Source organism: Odocoileus virginianus, chromosome 26 (genome assembly GCF_023699985.2).
Source record: "Odocoileus virginianus isolate 20LAN1187 ecotype Illinois chromosome 26, Ovbor_1.2, whole genome shotgun sequence".
Taxonomy (NCBI): Eukaryota; Metazoa; Chordata; class Mammalia; order Artiodactyla; family Cervidae; genus Odocoileus; species Odocoileus virginianus.
In genome coordinates this window covers 23,247,710-23,263,999 of record NC_069699.1, presented here as the reverse complement: position 1 = coordinate 23,263,999, position 16,290 = coordinate 23,247,710, and positions in this window count along the sequence as shown.

Genomic DNA, 16,290 nt, shown 5'->3' with positions numbered 1-16,290 from the left:
ACTCTTGAGAGTCCCTTGGACTGCAAGGAGATCCAACCAGTCAATCATAAAGGAGATCAGTCCTGGGTGTTCATTGGAAGGACTGATGCTGAAGCTGAAACTCCAATACTTTGGCCACCTGATGTGAAGAGCTGACTCATTTGAAAAGACCCTGATGCTGGGAAAGATTGAAGGCAGGAGGAGAAGGGGACGACAGAGGATGAGATGGCTGGATGGCATCACCAACTGAATGGACATCAGTTTGGGTAAACTCTGGGAGTTGGTGATGGACAGGGAGGGCTGGGGTGTTGCGGTCCACGGGGTTGCAAAGAGTCGGACACGACTGAGCGACTGAACTGAACTCATTTGCTGCCTTGTATATAGGATTCTCAGTACCATCTTCCTAGATTCCATATACATGCATTAACATACAATATTTGTCCTTCTCTTTCAGACTTACTTCATCTGTATAATAGGCTCTAGGTTCATCCACCTCATTAGAATGCATTTATATCAAATTATACCAACTTACACCAACTACTTATACCAATTTTTTAGAACTGACTCAATTGTGTTCCTTCTTATAGCTGAGAACTATTTCATTATGTATATGTACAATAACTTCCTTATCATCTGCTAATGGAAGTCTAAGTTTCTTCCATGTCCTGATGGTGGTGTAGTTGCTAAGTCATGTTCGACTCTTTCCCACCCCATGGACTGTAGTCTTCCAGGCTCCTCTGTCCATGGAATTTCCCAGGCAAAAATAGTGGAGTGGATTGCCATTTCCTTCTCCAGAGGATCTTCCCAACCGAAGGATCGAATCTCAGTCTCCTGCATTGCAGGCGGAGTGTTTACTGACTGAGCCACCATGAAAGCTCAAGTCCTAGATTTTGTAAATAGTGCTGCCATGAACACTCGGGTACATGTGTCTTAGTCACTTGTGGTTTCCTTAGGGTATATGCCCAGTAGTGGGATTGCTGGGTGGTCATATGGCAGTTTTATTCCTCATTTTAAGGCTTGACGGTGTGAATGGGCCCAGAGGAGGGAGAAACCAACTCTCCCTGAAAGTGAGACAGGTCTTCAGAGCTGAGGGTATAGGATAGGAAGATAAAGGTTAAGTTAATGGTTTTGAGGCAGAAAGGCTGGCACAGGCAAAAGCAGAGAGTCATGCTCTAGGTGGGATCTACAAACTGAGTTCATGTTCCTGATTAACCAGAAATATATGGAACAACTGGGAAAGTGGTTGAAGACAGACTAGGCTAGAAATGCAGGGGAGAATCAGAAATTAGATAATTAAGGATATTGATGTCATATTAAGGAATTCGTACTTCTACCAACTCTTTTTGGGATCCACTAAAGAGTTTTGCATAAGATAATGAAATAGATTCATAGTTTATAAAAATGGAGGGGGGAGTATAGTGGCATTTAAGAGCTTATGCTTTAGATTCAGACAGAAGTGAATCTGCACCAGAGCCTTAACTTAAAACTAAACGCTAAGCTACCTCCAGTTTGGTCACATGAAAAGCTGGATACTATTATCTGTGCCCATGCTAAGTCACTTCAGTCGTGTCCGACTCTGTGTGACCCCGTAGATGTCAGCCCACCAGGCTCCCCCATCCCTGGGATTCTCCAGGCAAGAACACTGGAGTGCATTGCCATTTCCTTCTAGCCTCACATTTTAAATGGGTTGTGTATACTCTTAGCACTGGACCTGCTTCGTAACACTCTCAGGTGCTCAGCCATGTCTCCTCTTTTGCGACCCTATGGAGCCCACCAGGCTCCTCCGTCCATGGGCTTTCCCAGGCAAGAATACTGGAGTGGGTTGCCATATCCTTCTCCAGGGGATCTTCCCAACCCAGGGATCACACTTGTGTCTCTTACGTCTCCCGCATTGGCAGGCGGGTTCTTTACCAGTAGTGCCACCTGGAAAAATCCAATGTGAAATAAAATAGCTATTGTTATGATGGTAAAGAGAGAGATGATGCAAGAGGATGAAGTCAAACGGCTACTGAAATAATCTAAGGAGGCACGGGTGAGGGTAGTGATAAGTGAAGTGGGTGTCACGGGGGGCTGAGAGGTTGAGGCCCTACTCAGGAAACCAACTAGGGTCTGGTGTCAGCAGATGCAAGAAGATGGTGTATATTTCTCTTAACCATTGAGATTAGAAGAAAATGGAGTCAGAGGGGCTAATGGGAGAGCAATTAGAATTTTCAAATCATTATTTAACCATAAATGTTGACTTTAAGGGAGAGGAGACATGCATTTCTGAGAGCCTGCTTCTACATTTTACATTCTTCCCCAACCAGAAATGCAGACAAGAAAAATGAGAGATGGGGAAAACCACATAGAGAGATAATAAATGTGCATTTAAAAATACAGTGAATTGATGCTTGAAGGATTATGTTGACTAAAAATGATTTATAAAGACATTTGAGATCTTATTTACTTTTAAATACACTATTAATAATGCAATACTTTCCCTATGCTTGATTTCACTGATATTTTTTGACTACTTTAAAATTCCAGGAAACACAAAACACATTTATGGGTAATTACGGTGCTTCCATTTGCTTATCTCTACACACGAATGACAGTTCTTTCAAGCATCAATAAACAATCCAGTCCAAAGTACAAATGGGTTTAAATGTAATATATTTAATTTGCTAAAATTTTACAACATTCCCCAAGAAAATCACAGTTTTAGCATTTTTACTAGGTGATTTATTTTTTCTTCTACTTCTCTTTAGAAGTCAGTCCTATGCAATTTAATCTTTCAAAGAATCCTTCTGCTGATAAACTACAGAAAGTACATGTGGCTGATTTGACCCAAACCTTTCAGTCAATAAATGAGAGGGAATCTTATGAAAGGAAATGCAATCAGGATTTTCACAGAAGTTTTTTCCTGAAGGGTAAAAATAATAGTGGTGTTTGACTTATTTTTATACCTGGGAGCAGAAGATGTCCTTGCAAAATATCTTCTTGGCAGAGCTCAAGTAGGACAGACAGTTCCAAAAGATAAGCAAAGCGTGAAAGATAGGAGCAACATCAGAAAAAAGGAAATAAACTAAGAGCATTTCCCAAAGCATTTAAAATGACAGGATAAAAAACTTCGTTTACATTTATCGAACATAAGTTTGGTGACTTTCTAAAAATGAAAAGATGGACTTCAGGACACTTGTAACCAGGATGGCACAGACGGTTTTTTAAAAATTTCCTTCTGCCCTTCCTTTCTTCCATTTTTCCTTCTTCACTCCCTTGCTTTTCCAGAAAGTCCAAATTTACCTCTTTCATTGGGATGAATCTATAAATAAGATGAATGTTCATGACACATTTAAGCAAATGTGCTCTAATTTACTGTGTGCATTATTTTCCTGTGTAGCCAAGAGTCAAATATTAAGTTGCTTTGTGTGAGATGTGACTGACTGTCTTGGTAAGAAGTTTCACATGGGATTAACATTATAACTAATTTTATCAACTGCATGTGTGTGCTTAGTCCTGTCACGTTCAACTCTTTGCGACCCCATGGACTGTAGCTCACTAGGCTCCTCTGTCCATGGGATTCTCCAGGCAAGAATACTGGAGTGGGTTGTCATGCCCTCCTCCAGGGAATGTTCCCAACCCAGGCATTAAACCCAGGTCTCCCGCAGTGCAGGAAGATTCTTTACCGATCAATTACTACTTCTCCTCTATTCCTCCTCTGCTACTGAATGTCCAGGATGTTTAGTGGCAAAGACAGAAAAAAATAGGGGGGGACAAAGGCTCCCAGACTCTCATGATCATTGCCCTGGAGATTCAGGTACTGAAGTAAAATAGAAAGTTTGTTTAAATGACATCCTGTCTGCTTTTTATTATATTCAGTTTGAGGGAATTTCTGTAATGGACAAAACAAACCAAGTTTGAGCCTGCAATGAAAGCCATTTTCTGGATAATTGAAGCTAAAGATATTTTTGATCTTCAAATGCCTAGATACACTTCAGAGAACAGTATTTTGGAGAGTTTTACATGATTATCTCTGTTCTCACTGTCCTGAGCTATATGTTAAGAGAAACTTGAGTGTTCATGCAGAGGGACTTTGCTTTTTTAAATTTTTTAAAACTTATTTTTCTTTATTTGGCTGCACCAGATCTTAGTTGCAGCATGTGGGATCTAGTTCCCTAGAACTAGGATCTAGTTCAAATCCTATCCAGGATTTGAACCTGGCTCCGCTGCATTGGGAGTATGGAGTCTTAGCCACTGGACCACCTGGGAAGTCCCAGAGGGACTTTATTTTAAATTTTGCAAATCTGGAGAAACAGATGGACAAAAGGGAATGTTTAGTAAACTGCAACTTTCAAGAAACAACAGTACAGGACATGGAACAATGGACTGGTTCAAAATTGGGACGACAAGGTGGTATATTGTCACCCTGTTTAACTTCTATGCAGAGTACATCATGCAAAATGCCAGGCTGGATGAATCACAAGCTAGAATCAAGATTGCCAGGAGAAATATCAACAACCTCAATATGCAGATGATACCATTCTAAAGGCAGAAAGCAAACAGGAACTAAAGAGCCTCTTAATGAGGGTGAAAGAGGAGAGCGAAAACTGGCTTAAAAATCAACATTCAAAAAAACTAATATCATGGCCTCTGGCCTCATCACTTCATGACAAATAGGAGGAGAAGTGGAAGCAGTGACAAGATTTTATTTTCTTGGGCTCCAACTCACTGCAGATGGTGACTGCAGCCACCAAATTAAAAGACTCTTGCTCCTTGGAAGGAAAACTTTGCCAACAAAGGTCCGTGTGGTCAAAGCTATGGTTTTTCCAGTAGTCATGTGCAGATGTGAGAGTTGGACCATTAAGAAGGCTCAGCATCGAAGAAATAAAGCTTTCAAATTGTGGTGCTGGAGAAGATTCTTGAGAGTCCCTCAGACTGCAAGGATATAAAATCAGTCAGTCGTAAAGGAGATCAACCCTGAATATTCATTGGAAGGACTGATGCTGAAGCTCCAAGATTTGGCCACCTGATGGGTTGAGTTGACTGACTGGAAAAGACCCTGATGCTGGGAAAGATTGAGGGCAGGAGGAGAAGGGGGTGAAAGAGGATGAGATGGTTGGATGGCATCTCCAATTCAATAGACACATGTTTGAGCAAACTCTGGGAGATAGTGAAGGACAAGGAATCCTGGTGTGCTGCAGTTCATGGGGTTGCAAAGAGTCAGGCATGACTCAGCAACTGAACAACAGATTTCAGAATCTGTGTGTTTCTCACACTGACAATCTTTCTCATTACCAATTGCCAACTTTGTGTGTTTTCAAGGCTTCCATATTAGATGTAGAAGTTTCTCCATAGAAGCTGATCAATGAAAATATTTGATATAGAGAGGACATAAAAATGGCAATCTTCTTATAACTGCAAGCAGTTATAAGCATATAAGCATAACTCATTATGACAGAAATAATGCATGCATATGCTAGTGAAAAAAAATGATAGGAAGCAATAAACATTAGAATAAATTAATTACAATCAGTATCTTGGTATATTTAAGCATATTTTCATATGACCATAGAAAGGTACATCTTCTGGATGTGAAAGTTTGCCATCCCTAGTATACATAATTAAGACTGTTGACTATTTATTAACCCTGGAATTAGATCTACCTGACTGAAAAGCAAAAAGTAGTCAATATAGGTAGAAACCTGGCCTGTTGGAGACAGAAGAGAAAATGGAATAAAACGTTAACCGCTACTCCTTGGATGTGGAATGAAGGATACATATTAAAGCAATAGCCTGGTGACGTGGGATCAGTTCAGGAGACTTAGATTTGTAGAGCCTGGGTTAGCAGAGTTTTCTAGATAAGAAGCCTCTAACCCCTGTCTTACCAGCTCTATTATTATGTGCTGTGGAAGAAAAATAGATCATGAGAGTGTGACCTAAAATAGACTCTGTCCCTGGTGCCTTATGGGCACCACTCCATCAAGGTTTCAACTGTCAAAGGTATTCCAGTAGCAGTGGCCATGTGTGATGTTTTCCATGACCAGCCTCTGACAGTAACATTGTGTGACTTTTAGAAGAACATCACTGGTGCACTGTTAAGATTCAAGGTTTCTCTGCTTTGGGCAGAAAGACAGAGAAGCACTAATAAATGCTTCATATCAAGGAGGATAAGGTGTTCTAATGATTAAGAAATGGAAAAAAAAAGTGACGATATATTCTTTCTGCATTAGTGGAACAGATTAAAATGGTTTGGTGTACTTAACTTTCAGCAAGATGGAAGCACACTGGCTATATTGTTTTATTTTTTTCACTTAATATATCATATCATCAACATTCTCATGTTTCTCTTTTCACACATATTCATTTTTAATGACAGGTAACTTCTTTTTAGTCTAGACTTCTTTTTTGCTCTAAAACTTTATAATGTGCTTAAAAAAGAATGAAATCTCACCATTTGCAAGAATATGGATGAATCTACAGCTTATAATATTATGTGAATTAAGTCAGAAAAAACACAAACATAATATGATACCAGTATATGGAATCTAAAAAAATGATACACATAAATACATGCATAAAATAGTAACAGAGTCACAAAGATAATGTATGTATGGTTATCAAAGGGGAAAGAACAGGGTATAAATTAGGAATATGCAATTAGCAGATACAAACTACTATACATAAAAATGACAAAAAGGAAATACTGTATAGCACAGGAAACTATATTCAATATCTTGTAATAACCTATAATAGAAAATCATTGAAAAACATGTAACTGACTCATTTTGCTATACACCTGAAATGAACACAATGTTGTAAATCAACTAAGCTTCAATAAAAAATAAAGAAAACAGAGCACATAAAAAATAAATATTACACTGCCATATTCAGGTCTTATGGAAAATAATTTCCATGAATTTGACAGGTCATTGTCTTGTCAGTTTCAGGTAATTAAGGAAGACTAGCCATTGGTCACAGTACCTACTATATAGTCTCTACTGTCTCATCAGGTTATTGAATTTTGCAGTGTTCACCAGTCTACAGTTAGCTTAATTAAAATCAGTGGAGTTGAAAGTTTATACTTTCTCACTCTCTAAAGGATCCATTTTCCAAAATACCATAAGCAAATAAACTGGCATGTGGATTTTTCTGTGGCTGCATAATAGTCACACACACTTAACTGTACATATTTACTTCCCCAGAAAACTGACTAATTTTACACTTGCTAACTAGCCAGAAAACTCCAGGTTCCTTCCATCAGAGTGGGGGTGCTCACCCACAGATTTTGCACAAAGCAGTTGCCCAATTACTAGTAACTACCCTCAAGAAGAGGCTCAAAAGATGAATTTGTACCACAGCTATCACCTTCCCCCCAAACTGAGTTACACTGTTCAAGTTAGCTGGCAAAGATGCCTCTGCTGTTGTTTTCTGGATTTCAACTGGAAAAGTGGTAACTAGAACCAGAGGAGAGACTTTCCAACTAATGAAGTGTCAAATTAATATCAGACTTTAAAAGGGATCATTTGTGGTTTGTACTTTCTGTAATGTGCACTGGCATCAATGGACATCCCTTCAATTTTTTTCCACAAAGAAGACAAAGACTGAACTGGCAAAATTATTAGCACGGATATATCTTGCCCTTCCAGGCTGCAAGTTTTGCCTGATATAAAGTCATTACCATTTTTCCATTTCCTATAGACTTTCCTACATGCTTGCAATGTGCCAAACTGTATGCCTATAATAAAGAAACTTTAAAACACTAAAGGTTGACTTTGATTTGGCCACACTCCTAAAAAGGCAACCCTAATTTTCTTGAAGGATAAATAACTTACATACACAACAAACTCACTCACACACACACACACTATATAGATCTTCTTGGGTGACTCACTGGTAAAGAATCCGCTTGCACTGCAGGAGATGTGGGTTTGATCTCTGGGTTGGGAAGATCCCCTGGAGAAGGAAATGGCAACCCACTCTAGTATTCTTACCTGGAGAATTCCATGGACAGAGGAGACTGGTGCGCTATAGTCCATGGGGTTGTCAAGAGTCAGATACGACTTAGTGACTAAACCATATTATTATGTTCAATTGTGTTCAATTACTATAGTGTTCAGTAGTGTTGAAACAGTTAACTATGCTCTTTATATATATATATATGTTTAAAAACATATATTTCAATAAAACAAACACATATTAAAATAGTCTTTCTAGTAAAGGGACAATCCCAGTATGTAAATGATGTGATGAGATAAAAATTTAAACAGTTAGCTTTTATGCATGCTAAACAACACATGTACCTGTTTCTAATCTTCATCCTTCTAGAAATAAAACAATGTATCTATTCCTACATATTACAGGGTATATCGCCTGGAGAAGGAAATGGCAACCCACTCCAGTATCCTTGCCTGGAAAAGCTCATGGACAAAAGAGCCTGGTGGGCTGCAGTCCATGGGGTCGCAAAGAGTCTGCATGACTGGGCGACTAACACTTACTTACTTACAGGGTATATGGATCAAATTTACCCAGAGGTGTATCAGACATTCTACCAATACCAACTGATTATTACTCAGTATAAGGTATAACAAGTGGAGTGAAAGCACAAACCAAGTACAATTCATGACACTTAAACTGAGAAGGTCAAAAATTAGTAGAAGTATACACCGTGTACCAAAAGGAAAGATGGGGAGATTGCCCTGCTGACCCAGTGATTAACAATTCGCCTTGCAAGGGAAGGGTGGCAGGTTTGCTAAGATCCTACATGCCACAGAGGAACTAAGCCCGTGCACCTCAACTACTGAGTCCTCATGCCACAACTAGAGAATCTGTGCTACAAGCAAGACTCAACACAGTCAAACAGATAAATTAAATACTTTAAAATGGAAAGATGGACATTGGATGTATCTGAGGACCAGCAAAGGCAAGGAGGTATCTGTAACCACCATGTGTTTGAGGATCTCCTCACAGAAGGATTTGTTTATGACCAATAAGACATTTCAAATGAGTGGTGGGAAAGCTGCACTATTCAGTAAGCCTTCAATAGTGTTGGAACACTTAACTATGCTCTTGAAAACAGAAGTCTCCAATTCATACCAATGCTTACACAGAGCAGTTCCAAATATGGAACACAGATACAAGCACATATCTACGTCTGTTGTCGAGCCTTGAACAACTCAGGTTTGAACTGTGTCGGTCCATTAATGCAGATTTCATTTTCAGTATATACTGCATGATCTGTGGTTGAAGCTCCAGATGTGAAAATGCAGATAAGGGGCTGACTATGGGCTTTGAGCTAATTTTGGTGTCCAAGGCCAGTCCTGGAACCAATCCCCCTCAGATATCAAGGAAAAAATATAAAGGCAATACAAATATTTTCAGCTGTAGGGGGATATTAGTACCATTAACCCCCACATTTTTATGGGTCAACTGTATATACAAACATATGTATATACACCTATGTGTGTACAGGTGTGTATATACTGTTTCAAGCAATTGAAAAATTGGGTGAAGAAGATCTTTTTAATATTTTAAACTAATGAAAAAATGTGAGATATTTTACATCATATTTACTATGCACTACTATAAAAAATATTAGGGCTTTCCAGGTGGTACAGTGGCAAAGAATCTGTCTGCCAATGCAGGAGAAACAGGAGACTCTGGTTTGATCTTGGGTTGGGCAAGATCCCCTGGAGGAGGAAATGGCAACCCACCCCAATGTTCTTGCCTCAAAAATCCCATGGACAGAGGAGCCTGGTGGGCTACACTAGTGTTTAAGCCTGAAGGATAGTAGTCTGAAAAGAATATCTGCAGTATATGTAAAAATATATATAAAAAATAGTATCTTGTGTATGAGTTTTCCAAATCAATAATATAACTAAATATTATAGAAATGTGGGCAGTACTTATATACATACATGCATTTAATATAAGATACAAAAATGACCTATAAACTGAAGGAAATTTTGTTTGAATTTTGTGATAATAATGTGAATGCTTATTCAAATAATAATTAGAAGGCTCTGTTCTCTGGTCTTAAAAGAACTACTATTTGCTGGCATGCAAGTAGCTTAGAAATTTTCACTCTAGTATAAAAACTAGTAAAAAGCTGAACAAAGTGAATGAACAACAACTCTTTTTAAATCTATGAGACAGGAGGGCACAGGGTAAATGACTGACTCTCAGATTAGAAAGAAACAGGTCAAATTCAGAGAATCACAAAAACCCGTAAGCAGAACCCTCCATAGGAACTAGTGCCAGGGTAGGAAAACCTCAACTATAACGATAAACTGCAGGAGAGTCTGTGTGGCCACGTCTGAGTCAAAAGCTCCAGGGAGTTTGGTCACTGGGGGCACCTGCACATTTGTGAGTTTTATTTGTAGGACCTAAACTAGCTTCTCACACTAAATATCAGAGAAAAATCCCTTATGCTTCTGGCAGATGGAGGGGAAAAGGAACAATTTTGAAATACCTCAGAGCTTTCTTTTTTCCTCAAGCTAGTCTGCTCTCAAGCAAATCTATTTTTACCAGATATTAACCAATCTGGGGAAAGGGTAATACTCAACTTTAGCCACAGTCATAGAAATGTAGAGCCCTTCCCCTCCTCCTACATGCCCCTGCCACATAAGTATTTATAGCAGTTGCTTTTTCCTGATACATCAGGGCCAATCATCAAGAAAATGTTACAAGGTGTACTAAAAGACAGAAAAGACAATATGAAGAGACAGAGAGAGCAAGCGTCAGAACTAAACACAGATTTGTCAGGGCCACTGGAATTACCAGACTGCAAATTAAAAAAAAAAATTACGAATAAGCTAAAGGATCTAAGGGATAATGTAGATATTATGCAAACAACTGATAGGCAATGGAAACAGAGATGGAAATCCCAATAAAGAACCAAAAAAGAAATGCTAGATAACAAAAACCATTCTAACAGAAATGAAAATGCCTTCAATGGACACAGCTGAAGAATTTCTGAGTTTAAGCGTATCTCAGTAGAAATTACCCAAACTTAATAATGAAGAGGAAAGACAATTAAAAAGCAGAATATGCAAGAACTGTGGGGTTACTACAAAAGGTTTAACATAACATGTAATGAGAATACTGGAAGGAGAAGAAAGAGAGAAAGGAACAGAAGAGATGTTTAAGGTACTATTGACTAAGAATTTCCCCAAGTCAATGTCAGACAAGCAAGCCACAGATCCAGGAAGCTTGGAGAACACAAAGAAAAGTAAATGCTCAAAAAAATTGCACCTAGGTCTATTATACTCAAACTGCAGAAAACCAAAATTTAAAAAATCCTGGAATAAGCCAGAGGGTAGATAGTTTCCCTGGTGGCTCACATGGGAACAATCTGTCTGCAATGTAGGGGACTCGGGTTTAATCTCTGGGTTAGAAAGATCCCCTGGAGAAGCAAGTGGCTACCTACTGTACTATTCTTGCCTGGAGAATTCCATGGCCAGAGGAGCCTGGTGGGCTACAGTCCGTGGGGTCTCAAAGAGTTGGATGTGATACCTTCACCTTTCATACAGGGGCAAAGAGAAGAACTTTGAAACATCCAACTTTTCATAAATTATGCAATCAGTAAGAGTGAAGTAAAATATTTAAAGTGGTAAGACAAACAATATCCACCTAGAATTCTTAGCCTTGCAAAATTATCCTTCAAAACTAAAGATCATGAATAGGTAGAGCGCAGTGGATTTTTAGGGTGGTGAAAATACTCTGCTTCATACTATAATAATGAATACATGTCATTATCTGCTGTTGCTGTTCAGTCTTGTCTGACTCTTTGTGATTCTATGGACTGCAGCCCCTCCAGCTCCTGTTTAATGGGATATTCCCAAGAATACTGAAGTGGGGGGCCATTTCCTTCTCCAGGGGATCTTCCCCATGCAGGGACTGAATCCACATCTCCTGCACTGGCAACACCTAGAGTGAATCCTCCAGGTAAACTGTGCTTCTTAGTGATTATAAGGTGTCAGTGCACGCTCAGTAACTGGAACAGATGTGTCACTTTGGTGAAGAAGTTGATGCATAATGGAGACTATGCATACATGGGGGAAGGAGACATATAGGAAATGCCGATGCTTTCATCTTAATTTTTCTGTGAACCTAAAATTGCTCTTAGATAATTGGCTTTCACATACATTGTGCATATTATCAGTCCTTAATAATGAGTAAAACATGGAATTTAAAAGTTAAATTTATCTTTCATAAATTAGAAAAGGATGGCTTTAATTCCCTAGGTTTTTGTGTAATGAAGCAGATTTTACATTCTAACCATGAGGCATATTAATTATCTGTTCATTTCAACAGGGAACATTTAATAGCGAATACAATCCTTGGAGAGTTCATTTCAACCCTTCACTTATGAAACTAGTTATATGTGTATATTACTGTGAATTTCTTTGAGATTTTTACATTATGTTTAATACCAGCATCCTTAAGGGATAAAATAACAGGACTGTGACATTTGTATTGTGATGAAAATAAACACATGGGAAATATAGACGAGAAAAATCAGCAGAATGAAGCTTAATTGTGCCTCCTGGAAAGAAAAGCCCATCTTATAGGATGGTTGGACTAATTTATTTCTTCAGCTTATATATTTAAACTTGTGACAACGTGTATCATGTGAGAGAACATGGCATCATTAATGATCATTTGAGCTCTTAATATGAATAGTAAGACTGATATAGCCTCAGTGTCCTGCAGGAAAATTTGCGCTTAAAATCAAAGAGTTATTGTGGTGGATGCCCCCTGACACTCAACAAACGGAGAAGAGGCTAAAACACCCTGCCCTAACCATCCCTCTTATTTATTATGATTTGGTATCATGCCTAGAAAAAAGTATTAATTTCCTCCCAATTCTCCACCAGGTTCTGAAGTTATACTTGCAACTGAGAATATGCGCTCAAGTTTTACTGATGTTTACACACAGAATGGACTCAAGATGCCAATATTGGTTGTCACGGTTTGATGAATAGAGGCAAAATGGCTTTTAAAACTTTACACTCTTTTTACAGCTGCATAAAGAATACTGGTCTTAGTTCAGAATTATTCCCACTTGGCTGCCTTGAACATCACTCCTAATTTTTCTTTTACTTCTTTGGCCCTTTTCTCTTGAACACCCTTGCTAGCACCAAGTCATCTGTCTGGCTTCTGAAAACTGAAGTGCTCTGAGTTTTTGGTCTTTCTTTTCTCCTTTTACACTTTCATTAATTTTCTTGGCTAAATATTTTCTATATGTTACCGTCTCCCACATTTATCTCTTCAGATAGGTTGTCTCCTAGGAACACGAGGCTCTTACATGTAGCTAATTCCTTACTTTCTCTATTGTGATGTCAAATTGACATATACATCTTAATGATGTCAAATTGACATATACATCTTAACAAACCCAAACTTGGGTCCTGAATTTTACCTTCAAACCAGCTCCTCCCATGCTCTGCCCACAGCCAATAAATGAGAGCTAAGATTCAGCCAGATGCTTAAGAACTTTGTAAACATTTTTATTCAATGCTTTATCTTATACCCTACATCTAATCACTCAGGTGAAGTTATTCCCTACATCTTCAAAGTACATTTAAATACTCTTTCTCATTACCTGCACTGCAACCATTCTGGTTCAGGGCACTAATATATTTTAAGTTTTTAATTGAAGGATAATTGCCTTACAAGGTTGTGCTGTTTTCTGCTATACAACAACGTGAATCAGCCATAAATAAATAAATAAATATATATGCACATCCTCCCTCCTGAGCCTCCACAAGCAACTAATATTTCTGTTTGTACTATTAAAATAATCTCTTATTCTCTCTTCCCCCACTCCACAAATCCAGAATAATATCATTCCTTTGTTCAAAATACTCAAAAGGCTACAAATTGCAGTTATCCACTTATGTGTAACAAATAATTCCAAAACAGAGAGGCTCTAAAAAACTAATAATCATTTACTGTTGCCTCTCAAGAGCTCTGGGACCAGTGAGGCTCAGCTGGGTTATTCTGACTTGGCATTTCTCCTACGACTGCCATCTGATGGGGGCTGCGGCAGACATATCTTGAAGTCTTCTTCATTTACAGGTTTGGTGCCTGAACTGGGATGACATAAACATCTGAAGACTCATCAGGCACGTCTCTGACTCACTTATGAGATCTTTCCACGTGGTCTCTCCAATACAGCAGCCTGAGGATAGTTAGATTTCCTACAGATTTCCTACTTGGCAGTGGACATTCCTCTGGCACGGTGATCCCAAATGGAAGTTGCATGCCCTTTAAGACCTATGCTCAGACATCACATAGCATCATTTCCACCGTGTCCTACTGGTGAAAAACCCCCCAAAATTAAAGGTGAGAGGTAGAGCCACCAGTCAGACACACTGTCTGTGATAGGTTGTCGTTGTTGTTTTTTTTTTTTTTTAACCAAGTAAAGTTTCTTTTATTTTTGGAGAATATTGATCAAAGGGGATTATATTCTATTTAATAAGGAAATTGTATGTGAGTTAGCAGTAGAAATATGTTAAGTAGGTGAATGAAGAGGAGTGTAGAGACTGTAGAGAAGTTGGCAAAGATAAAAGGAGGAGGAAGACAAAAGAATGTTGGATTTTTGTGATCACAAGGATGAAGTCTCTTGGAAGCCCACCTGGACTGTTAACTGATGCTATTGACATCCCATTCTTCCATCTACTCCTGAGTTCTGTGCCATCACTGACAACCTCCCACATCAAGCACCTGTGTGTCTGAATTTCTGCCTCAGGCATTACTTCCATGACATAGATATCTGCTCAAATTACACAAGACAAATTAAGATGTTTGCTTAACTTACAAGAAATAGCAGGGAGTTCAGGTGAAGGCAAGGGTGGGATGATTTGAGAGAATAGCATTGAAACATGTATATTACCACATGTGAAATAGATCGCCAGTCCAGGTTCGACGCATTAGACAGGGTGCTCAGGGCCAAGTGCACTGGGATGACCCTGAGGGATGGGATGGGGAGGGGGGTTCAGGACGGGGAACACATTACACCCGTGGCTGACTCACGTCTATGATAGTTTTTACTCTGCAGCTGTGATGGGTTTTCCATCTCCCTCGTACTCCTTTCCTCACTGATATCCTTCTAATCTGCCACCTTGCTGGACCCTCCACCTGGAATGCTCTTCCTTTAGCCAGCCATCCAGCTGACTCATTGCTAACCTCCTTTATATACTTGCTTAAATGTCACCTTTCCATTAATTCCTTATTTGAACTCTGCTCTCCAAAACTCATCTGCCTTCCCTGAGTTATTTCCCCATAGTCCTTATGGTATTCCTTATTACATAAATAATAACATGCTCATTTCATTTATGGTTGTCTCTACCCTGTCAAAATCTGAGTTCTATCATGTCACGGATTTTTGTCTTTTTTCTTTACCAATGTATAGCTGAGCCTACAACAGTGCCAGTACATGACAAGTCTTCAGTAAATATTTGTTAAATGAATAGAGGCAGGAATGCAGTGATGACAGATGGAACAATAAAGAATGAATGTGTAAAATTTATGGGCAATATTATAAAATAAAATGTATTAGCTCTTTGGGGTTATGTTAGTTTTACATAAAACTGAATAAAAGCATTAAGTAAGAGGGAAGACCCTGATGTTAATATTGATTCCCTTTTCCCCCATGATGAATGATGTTTTGAAGATCTTGATGCTAACATTGAACTAAAAGGGTAAAGAATATGCCTGCAGTGCAGGAGACCTGGATTCGATTCCTGGGTTGGGAAGATTCCCTGGAGAAGGAAATGGCAATCCACTCCAGCATTCTTGCCTGGAGAATCCCTTGGACAGAGGAGCCTGGCAGGCTACTGTCCATGGGGTCGCAAGAGTTGGACGCAACTAAACCACCACCATGCTAACATTAGATTTAAGTTCATTCAGTGCCATCATAGGAGGGAGAAAATCACTTGAGACCTCCAATATTAATATTTCAATCTCTCACCTTCTGCCTGTTTGAACTTATCCTTCAGTTTGGGGATAAACCTAGGATAGTGCACAAATTCATGATGAGGTGAGGAGGTTTAATATACAAGGCATTTTCTTCCTTCCACTGATGTCTCAGAGGAATGAACTTCCAGGAAAGCCACGAGGGGAGTGGAACTTAATTTCTGTATTTTAAATTTCTGTTATTGACTAAGTATGTGATTCTGAATCAGACAAAACTGAGCCTATACTTCAACTCTGTAATTTTCTAGCCATATATTTGAAAAAGCCCTTGAAGTTTCTTATCCTCAAAATTTCTTACTCATTCAGAAAACAGACAGTAATTCTTATCTCAGGCAATAGTGGGAGAATTAAATA